The 24379-nt window shown below is 37.7% G+C and overlaps 1 protein-coding gene across 7 annotated transcripts in view; it reads right to left on the bottom strand.

Annotated features, from left to right (window-relative positions):
• BMPR1B (bone morphogenetic protein receptor type 1B) overlaps positions 1-24379 on the bottom strand; it is a 237789-nt gene that overhangs the window by 149553 nt on the left and 63857 nt on the right. For 4 of the 7 annotated variants that reach the window (XM_090139295.1, XM_090139294.1, XM_090139302.1 and 1 more), the window contains one exon: positions 860-918. The gene's annotated coding sequence lies outside the window, so the exon portion shown is untranslated. Of the gene's footprint in view, positions 1-152; positions 209-859; positions 919-3744; positions 3918-24379 lie in introns of those variants that run through there. The other 3 variants (XM_090139300.1, XM_090139296.1, XM_090139297.1) reach the window with 3 other exon arrangements.

The following is a 24379-nucleotide window of genomic DNA, read 5'->3' as shown; positions in this document are numbered from 1 at the left end:
GTTTTGCAAATGGCTATCGTATTAGTGGATTTTTCTCTAACTCATAAATACATGAACTGCTCACTCGCATTGTACTAGCCTGTATTAGAAGTAAAAATATGCACAATCCCCACCCCATTATGTGAGAAATGTGAGAAAGTAAAAAGACTTACGTTTTATGTCAGCTGTAAGTATGCGCCTTTACATGGCCATCTCCAGCAAATTGGGACTGTTCCCATAACGAAAAAAATATTTAATCTTTCAACAGTCGTCTTGAAAATACCCAAATTCTTATGCACAAAGCAGGCATTTTAACAGATTGTATAAACAAAGAGCTGCTGATTTTTCACTCTGCAGAGCTACTGCTTGTTTATCCCAGGGGAGAGATCAGTCAAACAAGGACAACTTCAGTTACTGGCCTTGCTATTATTTAGCAACAGTCCCTAGGGGAATAAGAACAGTTCCTGAACATGAAGTTTGAGTCTGCCAAAGCTCCCCAAAACATAAGAGAGAGACTACAACAAGCAATCTGCACTAGTCATTTTGCTAAAACCTGGTATCAGAGAGCTGCCCATGAGCCACCTTCTCAGCTCACTCCCATTTTTCTGTCCGAAGACAGTTCTTTACCATTCCTTCCTCAAAAGACATGCTAGGTACCAAATATTCAAAATAGTAAAACCATCCAAAAGTATATATCTATGTCTTTTTCAAGTAACCTGTTTACTATAGCTTGCATCACTTTCAACACATTTCAAGTGACTTTTCTTCAGCTTTTCAAAGTTTAGATCACAAACAGTAACCACCCTCTGTGTTCAGTTAATGCTGGCAATATTTTTCTTTCTTAAGTCCACACTTGTTAAAAAATGAGTTCTGTCCTTACCTGAAGATCTCAATTTTCACGAAATCTTCGTCTTGTAGTCTAAGTAAAATGGGTGTAACCTATAATAGAACAGAAGGATATACATTACATTACATTAACTTTAACATGAGCCTTGTAATTCAATCACATATGAGAAAACTGACAGCTATTTTTTTTGTTACTATGCTGTGGCATGATTTTTACATGTGACTTATACCAAGCAGCAATTCTTTGGCAAAAACTGTACAATATCACATATTGACTCACTAATAAGAAGTACCTCTTTCCTTCTCTAGCATTTCTGTTCAAACACAGAGATGTAAGCTTTGATCTACCTCTACATATTACTCATAATGACTGTGTTGTGGTTAGATTAAATAATTAAGATCCTGCTAACATCCTATTTCTTGTTACTAAACAACCCAATCAATTGAATTAGGCACTTGGGGAAGAGGTACATGATTGGGCCCAGATACACTCAATTCCCATCTAACTAACCCATCAGTAAAAACAAGTTAAAATGTTTGCTTAAAATATAGATCTAATTTCATCCTAGAGAATAATCAGTAAAGCCTAATTATTAATTAGCATCCTGAAATGTAGCTAAACAAAACACTATTAGCACTAGTTTCTCCCTATCTAAAAACCTACAGAGACACAGCAAAGATATTCAAGTCAAAACAGCATACATATTTGTATGCTGTACCACCCAGATAAGGCACAAGTTACAAATTCAGTCTCTTACACATCTGAAAATACTACTGGATATCACCAGCAATTATATCTACTGCCCCTCAATCTGTATTTAGGGCCAGTCTTGTGTAAAACTCTACAGTTATCAGTCACTGAAGACTCTTTGCTGACTTGATTTTCTAGAGAGATTCACTTATTGCCAGCCCAAGAAGAGCTGTTATAAGATATTGAACATTTGCAGACCTCAAATTTCATTCGTTTATTTTTCTTTCAAGATAGCTACATATCGACAGCACAAGTTGTCTTTAACCGCACCTCAACCAACACAGCAAATTTACACATGGTCTCCCTAAACTGCACACCACTAAGCTGACCATTGGCAGTAAAAGCATTTTATGCTCAGGTATCTCCAGGAACCACTGTCCAGACTTTGTTTCCAGAGACAGTTCTGCAAGCAGGATACACAAGCAGAAGACTCAAATTACACTTCATTGACCAAGAAAAAGGAGATGGTGTTCAGTTTCAGTTCCATAACCTCCACGCTGACCTGCATGTTTGTTGGCCTAAACAAGGAGATTTCAGGAAATGAAGGATTTGCACTTTGTCCAAGTTTTGTTTTCAGATAGAGGATCTCTGCCCCAGAGGAATGTGCTGGTTTGAAAGGAACTGAGAAGACAGCCATGCACACTGGTCCACATTCCTATTTGTTTTGCTTCTTCAAGTTTTGTTTCTGCTCTGTACTCAGTATGACCAAAACAAACAAACAAACAAAAACCTAGAAATGGGAGGAGGACTCAAGTTCAAATTTCTTTATTTATTTTTTATTCCTATATTTTTGCTTCCTCTGGTGAAACTGTTATGGAAGGAGATTACCAAGCAATTTGCACAGTAATTATTTTCACATATTCAGAAGATTATATACACTCAGGCAATCCAAACACAAAATTTGATCATATGAAATAAAAATATATCCTACCTGGAAATTTAAAAATGTAATGGATGATTATGTTAATAAGATCTCAGCAGTGAAGTGCTATAATATAAAAGTAGGGTACAAAAAAGTTGCCCTGAGAAAAACAAGTACTTCTTCAGTACCCCCTACAAACTAAAACATTTATTTTATAACTTTTTATTGAGCTACTTTATAGATAAAGGTTGGTCAGACGTAAGAATTTCAATTTGAACTCAAGTAAAGATTTTCATTTCAGTAGGCCACAAAAACATTTATACAAATGGCATATCTTAACATCCTGCTCCACATTAAAGCACATAGTGTGAATAAATTACACATTTTTTGAGAAAAAAACATTCACTTTTCTAATGCAAGTAGAAAACACTATCTCATTGTATTCATATATGGGAAATTGAAGACTAGAGTTTCAGTTATTTGCCTAAAACCATATAAAAAGGAAGCATAATCTGGTGCCTAACTCAATTCTAAAATCTGCTGCACTGCCTCTGCATTATCTTACCTTCCTTTAAAAGGCTGCATAATTCTAATATCCTGTTATGCTGCAGCCTTGTCTTACACCTCCCAGCTGCATTTTATTATTTATTTTAGCAAAGTAATTTGTTTGAATCTTCATCTGCATTCAGATGGTACCTTCAGTTTCATAAAAAATCTCATACTTCATGACTTTAGGTTAAGGACACACATTGCAACTGAGCAAAGGCTAAGACCCTTGTTTCTCTTTCTATACAGAGATTTTCATAAGCAAAATGTTCATACCACATCCAGAGACTCAAAACAAAACCCATCATGTTGCAAGTCTTTTTTTTTTTTTTTTTTTAATTTAACCTAAAATAAAAAGGACATGTAAAATTCACATTTATTTCCCCACAGTTCAAAATTCAAGAGAGCCAAAAGTTCATCATTAAATTAGTATGTTCGTCTGTCCCAAACGCAGAGGAAACAAGTGCTAATTTCAGATGCTGATAGTGCTCAGTTCTGAATATCCTGTTCACTGTCCAAAGACCAGAGATGCCCTATTGTATACTTATTACAGACACCTAGCTGTACACCCTCAGTAGCAGATGTACTGATCAGAGAAAGTTCATTTTCTGAAGTTGGAATGTTAGAGCAAAAAATGTAGCCTTTTTTCATAAGTTACAGTACAAGAAAGATGGTAGGAAAATGAAAGGTAGAAACCCATTTAAGATATGGTTTCCTTTACATTTCTTTCAAAACTAGAAAAACAAATATAAAGTTTCACCTTCTTATCTTGAATATGTAAATGTTTCTGATCCTGATCTCACGCTGACACCAGTGCAGTGGCTGCACACAGAGCTGCTGCTGTCCATCTGCTTTATGCTGGTTCAAGATGGCAATCAGATCTGGGGCATCTCACCCTTGAGTTTGTTACCCATATAAATTAAGAGATTACACATAACAGCACTTGTATTAGTTGAAGTCTAGCTTACAGGCATAAAAATATTTCATCTTTTCCCCAGTTGCTAATGTGGAACCTATTTACATAAGTGAAAGAGGAACAACTTCTTATTTGCTCTCTCTTTTATGCAGCAGAAAAACACACTCATGCAGTATGATTTCCCATGCTCACAGAAAGAGATCAAACGTGGTATAATGTATTAAAACACAGGGAAAAAGGGATTTTTTCATTATATTAGCTCATTACAAATATACATAACTAACACTACATTCTGCATTAATGTAGTCATATGAGCAAACAATCATAACTTCTGTGGCTTGATTCATTTCAGTTTTCATGAGGTGCCTACTTACATTGTCCTGGATGACAAAGATTTTGTGATCAAGCCACTAGCAAGAGCATGAATGCTGTAACATGCAAAGTGTTTGCTTTCCAGTAGCTGCTGTATGATTCCCTGACATTCAGAAGCAGAAGTACCTGGTACACAGTGTGTTACTGCCAGGTGCCTTCACTCTCTTCATTCAAATCAAGTAAGCCTGAACAGGAAAAGTAATACAGTAACACCAGCAGCTCAGCATGCAGTGCTGACCTTGAATACATTTCAACAAGATGGTTCAGACTAATTAACATAGCATTAAAAATAAAAAAATGAAAGCGCAGAACCTGACTTATATTGTTCTGAATGTATTGTACACACATGGTGCATTACTGCATTCCAAACCAAAATATTATATGCCTACATTTAAAACAACAGAAAGACTGCTCTGCTATATCCAAGCTTGAAAAGCAGTCTACATTCACAACACCAAGCAACTGCAAATGCTAGGTCATCCACACAAACACAATCTAATACGCTTCCTATATCCTCCATCGTTTTCAATTTTCTGAGTCACAAGAAATATCTCAAAAAGAAAAGTATGGTTCCACATGTAATATTTCCTTTTCATCTGCATAATCTGTATTTTCTCTTGCCTTCTTTTATAAGTTAATTACACTTTAGATTTACAGTATAGAGAATATGCCAAAACACAACTGAACACAACAGGTTCAGTTGAAGTGAAAGAAGCAGACTGGTAGAAGTGACAGAATCATGGAATGGATCTAGTCCCAACCCCCTGAATCCTTATTTTTCAGTACTTACCTTCTCAATATCTTAGATGCGGCTTAAATGTGAGCAATCACAACTCCTTCCAAGGCTGATGTTGTACCAGTCACCCAGCTAAATAGAGGACCATTTAAGCAGACTTTTTTTTGATGTTCACTGAGACAACGAAAGCCGCAGCTCAAAGACTAGTGCAAGCAGTAAGCTACATTTCTGCTCCCTCCGACTGGTTTGTTCAACAAAACACACTGCAGTTCTTGGGCCACCTGGTGTGATCTGGTTTATATGCATAATGGGAGCTGCCAGGGTCTCGAAACACATCGCTCACAGGGACAATAAAAGAAATATGCAAGAGACTCTGGTCTGTGGCCAGGTTTCCCAACTCCAGAATTTACTTTCCTTACTTGAAGCAAAGGCAAGGCATAAACTACACAGGAAGGATAGGAGGCTTTCACTCTCTCCCTTCTGTGAAAGGACAGGTGTCCCTCAGAGACTAGGAGCTGGCTTGGATCCAGCTCCATTTCCTATGTGATGCTCTCACAGAGGAGCAAAATCAACACGGATTTCAATGCACAGCAGGGAAATAACAAGTTTGTTCCCACTCTGAAAAAAAGAGGGGCAGATTTTTGCACAGAAGGCAGGCTGAGAAGCCAGGTTTTGTTTTAGAATCAAGGAAGCTGCTTCCTGTTGTTTGATCTTCTCCCTTTAGGAAAAGGGCACATGTTAAATACTGCATCAAAGACATTCTCATTGCCATCCTGACTTCCACCTGTCAACTGAAACACAACCCCAAGCAGCGGCAGATGCCTCCCATCCCAGCTGGCACCAGCATGCTCTTCATTTGATGTTCCAGCATGAACAGGCTGAGAAACTGCTCTGCTATGGAAATAAAAGGTTTGGAGTCTGTCCCCTAAGTAAGTTTGCACTCTGTCCTATAGAGCCTGCATAATGCAAAATTGTCTTTTAATATTTGAGAAAAGAATTAATTTCCATCACTACTAAAACTTATAAATTACCTTCTTCATGAAATCTGAACAAATCTGGCAGTGAATGTGAAATTTCAGTTCTTTCACATCAAAAATCATTACAAAAAAGAAAATTAATCTATACAAACTGAATCAAGTAAACAGATAAACCTGGTCATTGCAAGTGAGCAGGACTACACTTACTGGAAAATGTTCAGAGCTTTGCATTCCTGTTAAATTCAGAGGAAGGCGCTCCTGCTTCACAGACTTGGTAACTAGTGCCAGGAGCAGCAGCATAGCTACTCTGCCTGCAGTGATTTTGCAGCAGGAATATATGGTGCCCCAAGTGCCAGTGTAACCAGGAACAGGCCAAGGACATGGCCAGTCCTATAATGCAGTGCAGAAAGGTGACTAGTTAGTAAAGGATGGGAGAGCCCTTTGAGGAGAGGGAAAATTCATGGCTAACTCACAGTTTCCCATTCCTCTTTGCTTCTCTACTACTTCTTCCTCTTTCCTTTCCCATTAGTGGAAACATCAAGCTAACCAGGCAGTACACTGCATCATAAAGCAATCATGTCAAAGGAATCAGATCACTTTCTGTCTTGGTGGTACACCACAGCAATGACAGATGAGTCAACATGCAAAGCTAAACAATAATAATGCAAAAATAAAACATTCTATCTGTTGGTTAATATTTCTTGTAGCCTTCACGTAATAAATAAATTTGAGAGTCTAAAGCAATTGCTGAATCGTAACTGGCTTTTTCCACATGATGAAAAGATTCAAGTATGTTCCAGCCTTATATTTACACCTACCTTTTCCTCTTACAATAATGCCCCTTATTTTCTGAGTTTTCCTCCTTCTGTATATCAACTGCATCAGCATAGAGAAACAAAAAAGTATTACAGAACAGAATTACAACACTGGCAAACATGAAAAACTATAAGCTTTCTTTTTTTTTGTTAACTAATTACACAGAAAAAAAATTTAACTTGACAATGTCTTTTCAACACTGCCCTACCAATTCCCAAATGCTCTCCAATGATCTGGTAAAGCTTGGTTTTAGATAGAGCTGCTTGTTTTCTCTCTCTCCTCTTTATCTGAGGCTTTTCATCTTCCCACCTGAAGTTCAACAGAATACCAGCTCTCTATATTAGGAGGCGCTTTCAAGTGCTTCTTGCCTGCATATAATCTCTTGGATGTTTTGTTTCTTTAAAAATAAAGAAGCAGAATATTTTATCATTATATTAAAAGCTTACTGTTTTTGTATCTTCACTGACCTAATCTCTGAGTGAAGTTTAGTAAGCAGCTGGTTTTAACTCTGTGTTCATTGAGGAAAAAGTATGCTGTGCATTTTTATTCCATTTAGCTTTACTCACCTCATATTGTAAAATTTAGTCTCCAAAATAGAAAATCTGTTATTCAGAATGTCAGTACTAAAAACATCAGCCATACTGTGATTAAGGGTCTCTTTCAGTTGCTGATGAATCCTTTAATTGTGACTGAAGTGAAAACACATGAGAGTCTGAAGCACAGCACATTCATTTCTCCCATGTGCCCTAAAGTACCCATGACTATGCAGGCAATAGAGAACTGATCAAGTTGCATTATCTGCCCATACATCCCCTGAACAAGAAGTCTGTCTACATTTAAGCAGGACACACTTCCCTCAAACAACTGTACCACGTTAGGCTGGTCAGAGGTTTCTGCACTTGGGGATGCTACCATTGCAGTGCAGAGGTGCCACCCAAGCTGGGAAACAGCTTGCCCCACCCTGAAAACCATTCCAGCTGCAGCCTTCATCTTGATTTCAAACCAATGAAATAAATATTCTGAGCATACTTTTCCAGACATAGTCATCCATGAGGAGTTTTGAGTTCCATCCAGGGGTACTCACATATAGGTCTGTGTATAGGCAACGAGCATCAGATTCACCCAGCCCACCCACAGACTGTATAAGTTGTGCCTTGGGGGCCCTGGCATTGTGCTCAAAGCCCCTCCTAAGATCCAAGATGGTAAGCTTAGTAAGATATGATGCGTACGGAGCCCTGTAAAATCCTTTAATGGAAACAACAAGCCTGCATTTGAAGAAGGTTTAGCAGCCACATAACTGCAATATGAGCAGCTCAAAACCCAATCATGTGTTTCTGTATCATTGTTTGCCTTCAAGTTTGCATCCTCAAGTCACAATTCATATAGCAAACATCAATATAATTGTAGAATGCTTTTTTCTCCATTCTTACGCTAAACTGTAGGAAGTAGGTTAGAATGAACAAGATGGATCCTTCATTTGCTGCTCCTGTGACTTCTGTGGGATACTGCCATCCAATGTTCCCTTCATAAATTATTCTTAGACACAAGACACTCAGTTATAATTCCTCCTAAGTGGAAGAGGGCTACGTCTGTCTCAAGAAAGGATTCACATAGCAATGAGGAGACAGGACTGAAGAAGCATCAAGCTGCTCATCACAGCAAGCCTGTATTATCCACATTTTTCTAGGTATTTCTTTTCTTCCATAACACATAAATGTAATGGCCCTTCCTCCTTCTGCAGAAGCTCTATAAATTTCTGGAACTGTTATCTGTAGCACAGAGTGCTGGTTATTTCCAGACAGAAGGGAAGGCAGGACTCACTCTGAAAAGCATTGCAGAAGCATGTGTTGGGATGAAAACAGTAGCCCTGATTACATTCATCAAGCACAGCATCTCTAGTTCTTCCATTGCTTCTGTTCCTTGATGTCAGTTTGGCTGTAGAGCCACCAGGGACATCAAGTTGCTTCTACTTCATGGAACCTTCTTAGAAAGCAGCGATTCTCTAGATAAACAGGCCTGTGAATATTACACTTTCCCTATCATGTCATAAAAAACCCAATTATGTAATTCACTGGAACAAAAGAAGTAGCTGAATGTGACTGTAACTGCGCATTCAATTATTACCCATAATCAATCTTTTTTTCCTGACTACTTAAGATTCCCTTGCTACTCAGATACCCATGCCACTCAAGCAGTTCAGAAAAAAAAAAACAAAAACAAAACAGCAGCAGTTGTACACAGGCTTAGGGAAGAGGAGCACCAAATAGAAGTCCTCACACACTAGAGTTAGAAAAAATCTGTTCTCATATCTAAATATGAATGGCAACATAAATATTGAAAAAGAAGACGGTAAGAAAGTAGAATCATCAACAGGTAGGATTCACATCACCTACAGTAATAGATCAGACTTTCATTTCTGAAAAATGATGTGAAAACGGAAGTGCCAGAAAACACTGCTTGAACTGAAATCTTTCTGATACTCACTTATTGTAATTACATTTTCACTTTTGCTATGAAAATTTAAAACCACTAGTGTGGCCATTAGGGAATTGTCTGTTTAAAGCCAGAAACAATCTGAATCCACAAAGGAAGGAAAGAATTAGTACAACTGCCTTTTCTTGATGCTTATTTTCTATGTAAGGGGACTAATAATACATTACCCAATTTTTCATTCAAACTACCATTTCACACTGGGGGGAAAAAAGTCTTTGGAAAATAGTGAATGACTTTTTTCATGACTGAGTATCTGGTTTATATTTAAACATACAGGAAATAGATTCTTCTAATCAGCCCTTTTTTCCTACTGCCAAAAATATGAGTATGCAGCTTTACAGCCAAAGCAAGCTGTCATTCACTTTTTTCGTAATTGATTTCAAACTCCTACATTAATTCAATATTGCAAATGAGAGCTTAAATGCAGCAGAACCAGGAAAAACAAAAGTTTAGAATCTCTCTGATACGTGGACACATTCGATAGTCCACAAAAGGAGATGTTCTATTCTTGGGTTATTTTTGCAGACATTTGATTTCATTCAAAAGCCAAAGTAAACTCCATCTTAAGCCACAGGAAAAAAAATAGTATGGGAAAATAATATAATCTGCCCCAATATAGTAAGTAAGAAAATATACTTTCAAATGTTTCATTTGCATACAGAATCATTCTCTGCTTAAAAAAAAAAAAAAAAAAAAAGGAGTTACCATACATTCCAGGTAGTCTAAATGTGTTCTGTTTTTCCAAAATAGATTTTTTTTCAGACAGAAAATTATCTTATCCATTTGTGCAGAACAGTGTGCTAGAGTCCAGGAGGAAGGCTCTTATACTTAATGCACTGCCACTGCAGAGATGGCTTACATATGTACAATTAATCCCCAAAATTTTCTTCATATCAAGTTTATAATGTTCAGAGCAACTGCACAACTCACCAATTCACAATATTTAGAGTTTTTCAGATTCACTGCCCAGATACAAGCCACATTAAATCATGAAATTATTTCAGTTGGAAGGGACCTTTAAAGATATTTACTTCAACTTCCCTACAAGAAACAGAGGCATGTACAGATCCATCAGGTGCTCAGAGCCCCATCTGAGTAAGACTGACCCCGAGTGTCTCCAGTGATGTGGCATCCACTACTCTCTGGGCAACCTGACCTGGTTCTTCACCAGCATTACTGTAAAAATCTTTTTCCTTACATCCGGTCTAGATAAATCCAATTGTATACCTAAATGTATGGGCTACCCTACAAAAGCATGATACCAGCTCCCAAATGTAGATGCTCATCATGTAGCAGGAACAAGCATTTTAAACTGAATCTGTAAGAGAGAAAGCTTGCTGTATCTAACGCCATAGGTGGCAGATGATTGATCTGTTTCCATTTCATCTGACGGTCAGAGAGAAATCCCTCAAAAGAGGCAGACATTCGTATGCACACAAGGAACACTTTCATTCTGACTTAAAGTAGGCAACACCAAAATAACTTTCAAGATTTATAATTTAGGGGTTCAGAAACCAAAAAATATAAGCCCAGGACTGAGAAATTTGACAAGTACTTTAACAAAAATATGGCAGAACCGTTAATGCATTGTGACAAGACAGAAAACACTCCTAGTACAGGGCACCTGAACAAACATTTATTATCCTGACCCATGTGTAACCAAAGAGTGCCAGAGCTTATATGCTAATGTACCTTACTTCAAAGATTTCCTTAAGCTATATCAGAAGGCAAAATCTCTAACACTGAGAATTTTAGCACTGAAGAAAATAGAGCTGACAAAGTGCCATGCAGGCAAAAGGAAAAGATACTGAGAAGTGTTCAAAGATGTGAATCCTTTATCTCTCTCCAAGTTAACTATTGCTGTTTTCTGCAATTGCAAATTGCAAAATCTGCATCCAGATGATCTTTGTTCCAGCACAGGAAAAGAATATTTGACAATAATTTCTATTTCCTAAGTGTTTTGGTTTAACTTGCCCAGTAGCTAAGCATTTGCTTTACTCCTCAATGTGATGGGGGATAAAATGAGGGATAAAATTAAAAAAAAAAAAAAAAGATATTTTGAACACTTTTGTGAGAATAGGTTTTTAAAAGGCAGCAGATATGCTCAATATCCACCAATTTAACTGGAAAAGAAGAGCAAAAACAAGTTATATTACTTCTTCCTGCAAGCCTTGCTTCTTTGTATACTTAGACAATACTGGCTAGAAAAGTATAATATCAGTAAAAAGCCCCATTAGCTTGTTAGCTTAAACTTTTTTCTGCCCCCAAACCTTATCGGTTAAATTCATCTTGCATATCCAATTGCATCTTTCACACCTGCTTTATGATCTGTTTAGTGTCAGCATACCACCACCTAAGGCATCACTGGACTTGCTCTGCAATGTCAAAAACAGATCATATTCTAGAAAATTACTTGGTTATTAGTATTCATGGTTGGTGCTCAGTGCCTGGAAAAATGACAGTTCAAAAGAAGAAAGTAGTCATGTATTCTATCAAGAAATAAAACACTTTTGTTAGTATTTACTTCTGTGTTCTCTCAAGTTTCCTTACTGCTACTGGCATGACTTCCATGAGAGTAAGGTGAGGTACCACTTTGCACTCAATAAATCATAGCATAAATCCTAAACAGCTTGGGTAAAGAGATAAAAAAGCTACCAGTGCAGGAAAAATAAGGCCTATAATGCCAAAAACAAACCTTGATGATAGTTAATAAATGTGTCAATCTGCAAAGGAAGCCCATGTAACTTTAAGGCCATCTGTAATTTGACATCCAGACCAAGCAAGCATTTTCAGGGGATTCAATTGATATATAAGCAAAAAGAGTTATTAAATTAATGCCAGACAGCATGGATTTGCAGACAGTATATCTAGTGAAACAAAGGTTTTGTTTACTGAGTATAACAAATTTAATTAAAGACTTAAAAGTATTGTACGTCAATATTTGTGAGGCATTTGTACCAACCAAAATTGAGATTAAAAATTCATGCTGAAAATAACTAATATTCACACATTCAAAAAGACTGGCTGATCTTAGAGTCAAGACCAATACAGAACCAGTGTCCACTACTGACAGCTGTATCAAGGCTCTGCAAGAACATGTATCAACTCAGCAGTATTCAACACCAAGCTGAAACACAGATACTCCTTACAAAAGAAATCTAACCATTGCCTCACCAATGAAAAGGTTTAATTAACACAAATAAACACAGAAAAGGCACACCGTTCTTTCTTTTGCTTATTGTATTGTCTTGCATGACTACAGACTGCCTAATTTGCTGACAGGAGGAAAATAAAGTGGCATGTATCCAGTACAGTACAACCTGAAACTGATAACATTATCCTACTTGAATGTCAAGTTTACTTTGGTAGCACATGAGTGATATGAAGCCAGAGAAAAATCAACAACAAAAATCCCCAAGATGCTTAGGGGAAGGAAGGAATTTAAAAAAAAAAAAAAAAAAAAAAAAAAAAAAAAAAAAAAAGCTAAAATGAGCAATTGATCTCAGGCAAGATACTGGAGTCAAATTTAATCATATGCTATGCAAAAGCAAGCATGTCTCAGGCAAAGTGGATTACCTTTGCAAATGAGCAAGCACTGAAAGGAGAGTTTACTCAATTCCTTTTTATACTCTAGGATTGGAAATACAGATTGGAAAGAAACACTGCTGAGAAAACAAACCAACCAGGGGAGGGCCTCACAAATGGATTGGAATACAGGTAACAACATAAAGAGGCAGAACAGCCTGTGCTGGATAGAAAACATCAGGAAGAAAATATTGCATAGCCTACAAAATTTAGTTGTAGGAACAAAATATATGAGTAGATTGAGGAGAAAGGTCAGAACAGAGTTGCTATTGCACTTCACTACTTCCGCTTGTTTCAAAAATATACAGGATCTGTTTAAGTTTGTACAAACCCTGCTGGATCACATAGAGGACAAGAAGTTTGCCAGGCAAGCATCTGAACAAAACAAAGCTTGCTGTGCTTCTCTGCTTCTTCAACACTACTGCTCACATCAGGAGCTGGAAATGCTGCTTTCTGAGATTACACCAAGAGCTCACCTTCTAGGCAAGAGTAACATCCTTGTCACTAACCGATAGAATTAATAACACACTCCTCCAAAAAATATATGTATAGAAAAGCTGCAGTATCAATGAAGCTGCATTCACATTTGGAACCTTTGCCCTGCGCAAAATAAAATAGTAAATCCCTTTTAGATGGTGTGGCACATCAGAGTCTGCTACTAGCACCAGTAAAGAAGAGAATATTCTATGAGGAAAGAGAATATTCTTTATGAAATCCAAATACACTCCAATGAGCTTGATAACACCTGATATTCCAATACTGTGGGAAGAAATTGCCTGCTCAGTATCTTGAAAATTGGTTTTGGTTTTGAATAACTTAGGTGACTTGAACACATCAATCCTTCACATAACAACACAACCTTTACTGAACAGGCAGTACATAGCCTTTTCTTCATGGCCCATATTTACACTTGCTGTGAAAGATGAGCTTGATTAACTGCAATCATCTGTTCCACTAGTGAGCAGTTATTGCTTGTTTAATTACCACTTTTATACATACTTAGCAGATGAAATATTCCTTCTCAGTTCCTGAATTCAGTGATAACCTACTCTTCGCATATATAGCGCCTCACAGTCTCTGTCTCTCTGAGTACTGTGTGTCTGATGCTCACTCACCATTACTGCTTTCCACACAAATCCTAGTCTGTCAGTATTTCTCCTCCAGATGGGCACATGGGAGAGCTTTCCTTTAGCATATCATCACTAGAAAAGGTTTCTGGTCCAAAACATCAGGTAGATGTTGTCCACTTCGGTATAAATCATAAGCAGCAAAACATAATGAAAATTAAAATATCTCATAAGGAAGCATTTAAGATAAAGAAAGAACTGTATAAAGGTTTTACAAAAAGTTACTGTTGAATCCACAGGACCGCCAAAATTCTGGATAATCTCACTTCATGGCTGTGCTCTCAAATTTCAGCACTGTACAAAGAATTCATTATCACCTTTTAATCTTATGGATTAAATATGCTTAAGAAATATTTGGACCATTAAGGAGACCTCCCAGTTTATAACTCACATATTAAATAGGACCTCCTGCTTAGAGTAACTTTTTCCTAAATGTTGATTTAACAAAATTCATCACTTTAAATGCATGGATTATGATGTTTGCACCAAAATATACAGTTCCCAGTAAAAAAGTTGCCATACTTGATGAAATACAAGTGTGGATGTTTTTATGGGAAAACAAAACATAAAGATCTTAAAACAATGAGAAGATTATGGATGTCTCAAACAAAAATGTGTGGAAAATCACTCTAAAAGAATCTTCCTACCAGTAACAACTGCCACCACTACACATTCTGCCTCTTAATTCCATAGAAAGTGAAAAATGCAGAAATGTCCAAATAAAATAGATTTGATTGTTAATTTATGAAAAAAAAAAAAAAAAATCCTTAAAAAAAAAAATGTGTACAAGTTTTAGCCTCAGACTGAAAGGACCAAAATAAAAAAGCAAGCTCTTTTTTCTTCTTGTCTGCAAATGATGAAACCTCAACATTTCTACACTGAAGTTCATACACTGTTCTGGCACACTGCACAACAAAGGATTAACTGACTTCAATGTTATTGATGTCAAGGGATTTAAGGGCACACAAAATGTGCTGAAAATTTGGCACAAGTGGATTTTTCTAATGTGTGTTTGTATTGTTTTTTTGTTTTATTTTTAAAAAACCTTCCCATTCTGATTCTGGAGTTACTAGAAACTGTTCCATTTTAGGGAATGCAATCCATTCAATTTGAGTGCTACTAGAACTGGCTAATTATATACAAAACATGACCAGCTATCTTTTGCATTCAGTTTTACTGCAGCCAACATGTTGAAGACAATCTCCAGAGTCAAAAGACTTTCTCACAAGTTATCAGAAAAAGAAATTACATGTTCTGCTGTTCACATGCTACTTCCGTGCTTAACACACTTAACCATGACTGAAAGGGATTTAGATTAAAAAAAGAAATAGAAAGAAAATAAAATTTATTTCAACAAGTTCTCCAAAAAGAAAAAAAAAGCTGATCTTGTTCCTGGTTTTATCTTCTTAATTAACTCTAGCTCAAGGCAGACAATAACACTCTTAAGTCCTGCAGCATTGGCTTTTTTTTTTAATTGGAACAGAGTATCTTTTTGAGTTGTACAGCGTTTGCACATACATGCAGCAGTCCATGAAATGATTCCATCATTAGATGACTCCCCACTTCAAACAGGACAGTTCATGCTGCTGAGCAAGAAAGCTTGTCCCTACTACAACTCCTGCAAAATCCTGCATGAGAATAAGAAAACCCCTTTGGCGGAGAGAGTCTCAGCAATACCACAGTTAGGGTATGCCACTTCACTTGAAACACTCCTGCATGCACTGTACTTCCCAGTGAATCAATCCCAAAGAAAAAGACTTGAAGTCATCTTTATGCCTGTGCATAACCCAGAACACAGTATTAAAACTGAGGGGTTGCCCAGAGGTTAAAATCTAACACACATTCCCTAATTAATCAAAACAAGAGGGAAGCATATTTAGCTGGAATGAATGCAAGAATGACACTTTAATTGTTCCAAGTAAAAAGCAGAGTTCTCTCCCTCCCAAGCCCCCAGTAGGAAAGCCGGCATGCTGTCAGCTGCACTGATTAAACCACTTGCAAACACTGTCCCCACACCTCCATGGCAGACCTTTCCAGATGAGAGGTCTCATGGCTGATTTGCATCCATGTGATCCCCCTGCGGGCCAAGATAGAAAGAAAAGTATCTCTCTTATAGTGGGTGTTTGAAGTCAAGCACCTGCCACAGTGTAAGCTCTTAATTCAAGACAGCAGAAAATGAGAGCACAGGACCTGAGAGATTTTCAACTGCAGTTTACTATGTTTATGCATTTCAGACTCAGATTGGGTTTTGCAGAGAGAGCCATGGAGCAGCCTTTCCCTGTGCAACTCCCAGTCCTGCTTTATGCTACAGCAGCCCAGGAGTGGTATCCTGAGTATCTGGACCAATGCTGGGAAAGAAATCCCACAGTTCTCCCAGTAAAAGATTCTTCTCAGAACGCCAAAAATTTATTACCTACAAGCAAACAGGATTTTCTATGAAAGACAGTATGGTTTTTAATAAAAAACATGAAAGTTAAAAAGCTTTCTATATTCAAAGAGCAGGAAAAAGAAAAAGCAAACAGATCGAAGACATAGTAGTTTCAAATCCAGTAAAGCTTTTACAGTTGCTCATAACTGTATCAAATATTCCTTTTGAATCATACTCCTTGCCCAAAAGAAAAATCTTGCTAACAAGTAACTCGCATTACTGAGTCAAAGCAGAGTGAGCCTCACAAATGTTTTTCGATTACATCAGATGAGAAATCTCACAGTTAGGGAAGATTTCAGATGAGTATTATTAATTTAGCCTTGGTTTTTATTATTTAGACAATTGTAATATCCTAAACTCTCCTTTCTTATCTATTCAAGATGTTGAAGATCACCAGAATCTGAGTCCTTTATCTGGGAGGAAGGAAAACAAAATCAGAAAGATTTGGTTCATAGTGGCTTCTACAAAGATTTTCTACTCAGATTCTTTATTCCAGAAAATGGTGCAATGCCAAAAAAAACCAAACACTTCAGGCTGCTGAGAGAACGAAGTCATATTTCAAAAAATCTAGCTTAAAACTAAGAAGCAGGACAGAAGATACAAGTGAATATGAAGCTGTAAAACTTTATAACAAGTTACTTCAGGAAATAATACCTAAAATAAGTCAGCTGACAACACACACACATTTGCTGTATTTTTTAGTCCTTGGATGCTGTTACATGTTAAGGCACATGCCTTTTCTCAGTACAATCATACACTCAATAGAATTCTTCAAATCTGACTCAAATTGTATGCATCATTGACTGGTTAGCCTTTAGCTAATGCGAGTTGGTATGTTCAAGCTTCAATAGAGCAGCATCTTGAAATGCAGTTCCTCAAGCCTTCCTTTAATTTTCTTACAGATTTTAAATCTGTATAGATATTATGCATGGTTACATTTCATTTTTGTACCATTTTATATGTTTTAGTAAATACAAAATCAGCTCTTCTATAAGTATCATACTTGACACATTAGAAGAAGTAATGAACATTTGGGTGGTAAATGTGAATCATGCTTGCACTAGGAGAAAGCATTTGTCCTGGACGGAGGCAGAAGGAGAGAAGAGCAGCAGATTGAAGTTCCTGGATGCTGTAAAGCAAACAGAAGCATATCTGCTAACCTAAAAAGAGGTTCCAAGCACTACTTGTGAACAAGAACATCTGAGAGGGCAGGAACAGCTCCACAAGGGTATAAAGCTACAGCAGAAAATACCCCTGTGCAGCTAATGGTGCACCAGTTGGGCCTGAGTGTGCCTTCAAGCACCTGCTGAACATAAGGGCTATTTTTAGATTTCTTTACAAACTGAAAATAGCAGTTTGCAAAGCTTGAAAATGGATTATTTAATTTCATTTTATTTGTCCTGGCATTTTACTGTATATACTCATAAGACTGTTTTCAGGTTAAGAAAAACAACCAAAGGGAAAATGCACAGGTTAGAGCTCATTCTTCTTGAAATTTAGCCCAGAATTGCTATGTGTTAATCTCCAGAGGAAAAGCAAACTAATTCTGTAAGAGTGGCTCTGATTTTAGGCCATGTGATCTGTTTCTCACATCTCTCAGAGATTTCATATAGTTTTTGACAATCTACCATTTGCATAAAATCCCAGGGAGGTTTTTATTCATTAAACCTAATGATTCTAGCAAACTCTTCTCTCTTAATAAGCTTTCAAGAGCACATGCCAATAGCTGCACTCCTGAGCTGCTACCTGCAGACTTTCCAGTTAGAGCAACTGAAATTTTGCTTTCCTCAAACGTGAGCAAAGCAAATACATTAGAATCTGTTTAGAAGAGAAAATGCTAACTGAAAATGGGACTTATCATATTAACAACTGTTTCTTAATCCTAAGTAAAAGAGTTCAAGTACATAACAATGTCACTAATGAAATTTTGTGAACATTTCAAAACAAAGGCTGCACATCACAGTTAATTTCCAAGTAACTTGTATATGTTAGTTAGCAAGTTACAATTCTGTGTGAGGCTCCATTTAGCATTTAAACACTAAATGGAACATAATTTTTTTCCCTAATTAACCATCATTATTATTTGTTTATTTTTTCATGGGGGAGTGGAAAATAGAAGGAAGGCTTTGTTCCACAAAACATAGCACAGCTTGCTACATTTATTGCAATATTAGAACAGGTATTAGAATGAACACTGTAGGAAGTTATGCTAATAACTCTGCTATATACACAGAAACATGAGAGACTTCAGTCTTTGTTGGAGGGAATTGTTTCTGCAGTGTACCCCACCTTCACCATTCACACGTAAAGCCTTTCAGCTTTTCCTGCATGGAGCCCACTGTGTACCTCACTCTCTACCTACTTCCAGCTTAAGAAAGTACTGAACTTCAGCCAAAGTTCTCTCATCCTTTCATTTGTCCTTACTTTGAATGCTGCCTTTGTTCACAGCTGCCCAGGCGAGGTAAGTATTCCAGTGCCTCTTGACTAATCAGAGGTCAGTGCACCTGGGCATGATCCTGGCCATACTGCCTTGAGCATCCCTGCTTGAGCAGGGGTTGGATCACATGGACTGAGACATCCTTGCCAATCTCAGCCATTCTGTGATTTTTCTCCTCTGGTTGTAACTACAATGAAGGAACAGGCCTGCAGACTTCTCCCCTACACTAAGGCTTTCCTGACAAGTAAAGTGGTTGGGTGAGATTTATAGCTATCTACAACAGTGGCAGGACCAGCAAAAGATGCAGCTACAAAGTTGTGTGGTGGAGCCATCACCAAGATGCCTTAGATCAAAACAGAACCAGTGAGGAAAGAGCATCTGCCTTAAGTGTTGTCATGTTTCTTAAACAGTGTAGCATAATGAGCAGTGAAAGGATTGCACAGTCTGATCCCGCAGCATGCTAAGAATCAGCAACTGTGAGGCAGAGTAAGTGGCTTCTGCCTTCTTGACCAGGATTTCCTGAAAGCAAGCACGTGCCTCAACACCGGAGGGCACTTCTGCACAATACTCTGTAGATCTGGCACCAATTTAGAGAGGTACTGACACCAATGGAATGAAGATCCTTGAAACAAACAAAAAACATACAGCCACATTCACACTTGAGGCAAGAATTGCATAAGTATAAGAACTTTAAATTTCCTGAAAATGATGTGTCACCACATCACTATCTAACAAGATAAATAGTTATAGACAAATTTCTTGGTAAGTACACAGATGAGTAAAATGTCACTTAGTAAAACAAAGCAGGCTGCTAATATTAAATGCTTCTTTCCAGATTAAGAAGTTTCCATGTTTAGACAATTTTTTAAAAGCCAAAAGCAAGGAAGAGGTTATTTTATTAACACTTTCTATTACACCCAAGGCCCCACCATTCCAGAGATAGACAAATATTGTTATTTCAGTTCACTGCTACTATACAAGCCATTTTGCTCCCCACGATCACTATCTTTTTTTTTTTTCCTCCTTTTTCCATCCTTTATGGTCGCAGTGCAAAAATCCACCCTTGGTTCAGCTAATGTAAAACACTGGAGCTATGCACAAAGCAGGCACTGACTCAGATCCACAGGCCTGATCTCCCACACTGTAGTGCCTTTCTGCACCAGAGCACGTGGCCCAGCCAGGAATGTTATGGTTGGATGCCATACAGGTCTCCAAATGAAAAAAAAAAAAAAAAAAAAAAAACACGTTGATTTCATTCCTGTCGTGTTTACATAAAGGCTCCAAAGATCACAATGGGCAGGTTATTCCTAACCCCCTCTTCTGCCCACCTCCCCAGCCATGGCCTGAGCAAAGCAGCTGCACGTCAAGCCCTTGCAGTAAGAACCTGTGGTTCTCCACAGCAGCTGTAGCAGAACATTTGGCAATAAATTACTGGTGCTGCACATTCCCAGCCCTCGATATTCATCAGAGCTGCAGAAAGCAGGCAGAAATGGTTAACTGCATCTAAGCCCAATTGCACTGGCAGGGCTGTTATTCATACAGCATCGTCACTTGGCATCTAGGCAAAACTGGCCAACAAACCCAATTTTAGCTGAAGTAATGTTTATAATGAGTTAGCTGATATTTATCTGACTCTAATACTGGTCACTGAACTTCACGCAGCTTTTCCTCACAAAACAGAGGGAAGCACAAACTGGCAGTCTGCAGTTACTTGTATGCTTGTGTATTACTCCCAGCCTCACTACAGACAGAGTGAGGAAGTACATTTCCTACCAGTGGCTGGGGCAGACTGATTTCACATTGTATTACAAAGGACACAAAGCAGGGTGGAGGTCTTATGCAACATGGCAGCACAAATGATAAATAATAAAAAAAACCCAAAAGTTTCCTGTCTTCACATGCCCTGCCACAATTCTGTTGACTCAGCTAGGGCAGCTCAACATGCAGATTTAATCAGCAAAAAAAGATTTACACCAGCTGATGAGGTATGCTGTTGCTTCTCATCACTCTGCATATGCACAAGGAAGCTGTTTTGGCTAACACTTATGAAGATGTACTTTAAATTTTGTACCTGCTATAACGAGCTTTACTAAGATGAACAGAGAAAATGAGAGATCTGGTGATAGACTTCCCAGAGGATAACTGGCATGAGACTCAGCATATTAGTCAAGACACAGGACGCTGTCTCAGAGGTGCTTTCAGCTCCAAAACTCTGCCTTTTCCCCTCAATTCTGAAGCCTCTGAGCATGCAACACATGGGCTCCAGGCAAGTAGAGAGACAGCTAAGAACTGTGTGTGGCATCTTTGCTCAAATGCCATGTTCCACATTCCTTTTGTTACTTGGTTTTGTGTATTTTGTACAGTTACTGAAGTTATTGATGAGTCATTAAAAGACTCATCAATCAATCTCCATTCCTTCTTGCCACTCAGGTTCATTGCATGCACAATTTCACAAGAAATTTGCTTTTATGCTTCTAGTCCATTAATGTGTTATCATAGAACCACCTTGTGTTGCTCATATTAGAAACCACTGACATTTCATCTGAAATTCACATTTAAAATTCTTAAACTATGAAGTGTGTATTGGTGTATTTGCAAAAACCCAGAATTCTTTAAACAAAAACCCACCTCACTGAAGCACCTATACTTTCCTCTCTCTAACATATCCTTTGTAATAATTCCAGGCCAGAGGCAGTATTTCTGGTTTTGGTGTCAAGTCACATATATAATTGGTATTATCTGTAAACCTGCAGCAACACTAACATGTCTAAAAGACATGTAAAAGTTTCATTTTTTAGTGTTACTTAATATGGGAAAATAACTAAGTCTTAACTTTCCCCTATTTTTGTTTCAGACATTCAACATCTTCTCCACACACTTATTCCATATTTACTGCAGTCTTTAAATGTACTTTTACATGCTCCTGATTCACATCCATCTGTCACAGAACACTTCTGGAAGCTGTTTGATGAACCTCTCAAATTTTACATTGTTAACAACAAACTTATTCCTCTTCTTTTGACAGCTAGCCCATGATGACACTCCTATTCATTATTATTTTTTGCTTGGGTAATAGCATTGTATGTTGATTCTTTCTACGTGTTTATTAGAAACACAAATTGAAAAGGAAAACCATTTCCTCAGAAAAAAAGCCACAAAATTGGAGAATGTTTTTAGAGTAAAAACTGTATTTTTCATGAATCCTTCTTAAACTGTCTTATGCTGGAAAAGGAAATCAGAGGGATTAACTTGTCCACCAAGTTAAAATTAGTTTGAAAATGTCGGTTTATCTTCTTCCACATATGCCATTTCATCTGCTTGTATAGGAAAAGCAGGAGTGCGAGATTCAGCATCCTCTCCTGTCTACACTGCAGGACTGCTAAAAGGGCAGCAAGAAGAAACACTATAGAGATCAGAAAACCTTATGATCTGCTGTGCATCCATTTTGTCTCTGCAAACGATGATGACTTACAGTACCATTTGCTTTTCATCCTTCAGCACCATCCCTTGCTTACATCCTACTTCAGTTCTGATTAAATCAAGCAGAAATTTCTTGCCAACTTCAGTAAAAGGATAAGAAGTTGTAATGTGTACAAAAGCTACTGCAAATTTTATATATGAAAATATTTCTACTCCAAAGCATGGAATATTCTAGACATCTTGAGAGAATTTCTCTCTCTGGTTCTGTTCTCATTTTCCTTCTTTTTGTTTTTCTCAGTCTTTCAGATACATTTCTGTACATGTTCAGATCTAACTAGTTGCATCATTAGAAATCTTACACTACCACTGTGGTACTAAGGGACATGATTTAGTGTAGTAATATTAGTGGTACGTGGACACTTGGACTGGATGATCTCGGAACCTTTTTCAATTTTGGTGATTCTATGATTCTATTATTCTGACATTAAAACTCTTCCACATTTCTAACATTCTTAGAAACCTGAAAAGAACTGATAGATATTACAAGCATTCCTTACTTTAAAAATCTCTGTGCTTGGGCAATTTTATGACATTTATTCTACACACCATATCAGCTCTTGTATCAGTGTTTGCACAACAAGCTACTATTGGCTGACCCATTCAGAGCAAAGACATAAACCCAGGGACCTGCATAAGAGGAGGGTCAGTCAGGTTGAACAGGGCAGAAGTTATCAAAGATACACACAGTGTTCCTTACCTTGGCATGGCCACAGACATGAAACTTAACTGCACCTGATGCCACAGACTGGTACAAGATTTTAAAAAGCACCTATTGTACAAACCAAGAACAAGAAAAGGTGCTAAAAAGGAGCAAGATGTTTTCCACTGGATTAAATATTACTGCGGCAAAATTATATTCTCCACAATGAACAGAAAACGTTCTGAGATGCTTCAGGACTAATAAAATTTAAAACTAGTCATGCTACACAATTTTGTCTTCAGTCCCTTGAAGACACTGAACCGAACATCTTCAAGGCCAATGCTTCACCCTTTGTCTGTTTCCGAAAAATTCATGTTCAGTTACAAACTCACAGAATCAGTATTTTGTTGCTATTCATTCACATAACTTGCTATTCTACCATCTCCTTGGACATGTGCATCAGATGTTTTGAGAACAACTCCCACCCATTTGCTTTGAGAATTACAGCTATTTTAGCCATATAGTGACTACTCTTTCTATGTTGGCTCTGAAATAAATATCAAAAGCAAGAAATCCACATTTATCTTGAACTATTAACAAGAAAACAAGTGGTTTTGTTTGGGAGTTCATTAGCAAAAAGCACAGGCATACAGACAGTCCCTTACACAAAACTTCTTTCACCAGCATCAGTTATAGAATACTTTCTGCATTTGTCACCTTTCAGGTCTGAGTTTCCAGCACATTTCTTGTTATACACAATTAGCCACATGCCAAAGCTCGGTATATTTCGTAATAAATCCCTGACCACATTTGCTTTGGGCTTGGCAGCTCTGGAAAGGCTCCATTCATCAGGGCAGAATCAAGCCACAGGAGTTACCACAGCACACCACGCACTCATCGAATTCCAGCACGTTGCAGATTTCAACAGCCTTCCCTCCCTTCCTCCTCATTTCAAGCAGCCTGACATATGACTGTGATTAAGTGGGAAATGAAAAAGCCACAATCAACTTTTCTCTTTTTTCATCTCTATTTTCATCTCTCTTTCCACCTTTTTTCCCTTTAGATGCTTCCACCCCTGAAAAAAACCCTTCCTTCTCTGCCAGCATTGTATGTTTGGTAGGTATCTATTTATTTATTGGCCTGTCTTTAAAATAATAACCACGTGTTACTTGCTAGATGACCCTCTTTGCTTCTCAGATTTCTTCAGCTTCAACCACCAACCTCACAGGCTTCAGGCAGAAAAACTCTGCATGTGGCACCAGAGTTGATCAGCAGGATCAACAGTGATAGCAGTCATTGCTTCTCATGAGGTTCCATGTTCACGGACAAAGTAGTGAAACTAAATTCACTTTTCCAGCTGCCACTTTACAGCCTTCACATACCTACAA

Source organism: Phasianus colchicus, chromosome 4, assembly GCF_987193195.1.
Source record: "Phasianus colchicus chromosome 4, bPhaCol1.hap1.1, whole genome shotgun sequence".
NCBI lineage: Eukaryota > Metazoa > Chordata > Aves > Galliformes > Phasianidae > Phasianus > Phasianus colchicus.
This window is presented reverse-complemented; position numbering and strand designations above follow the sequence as displayed.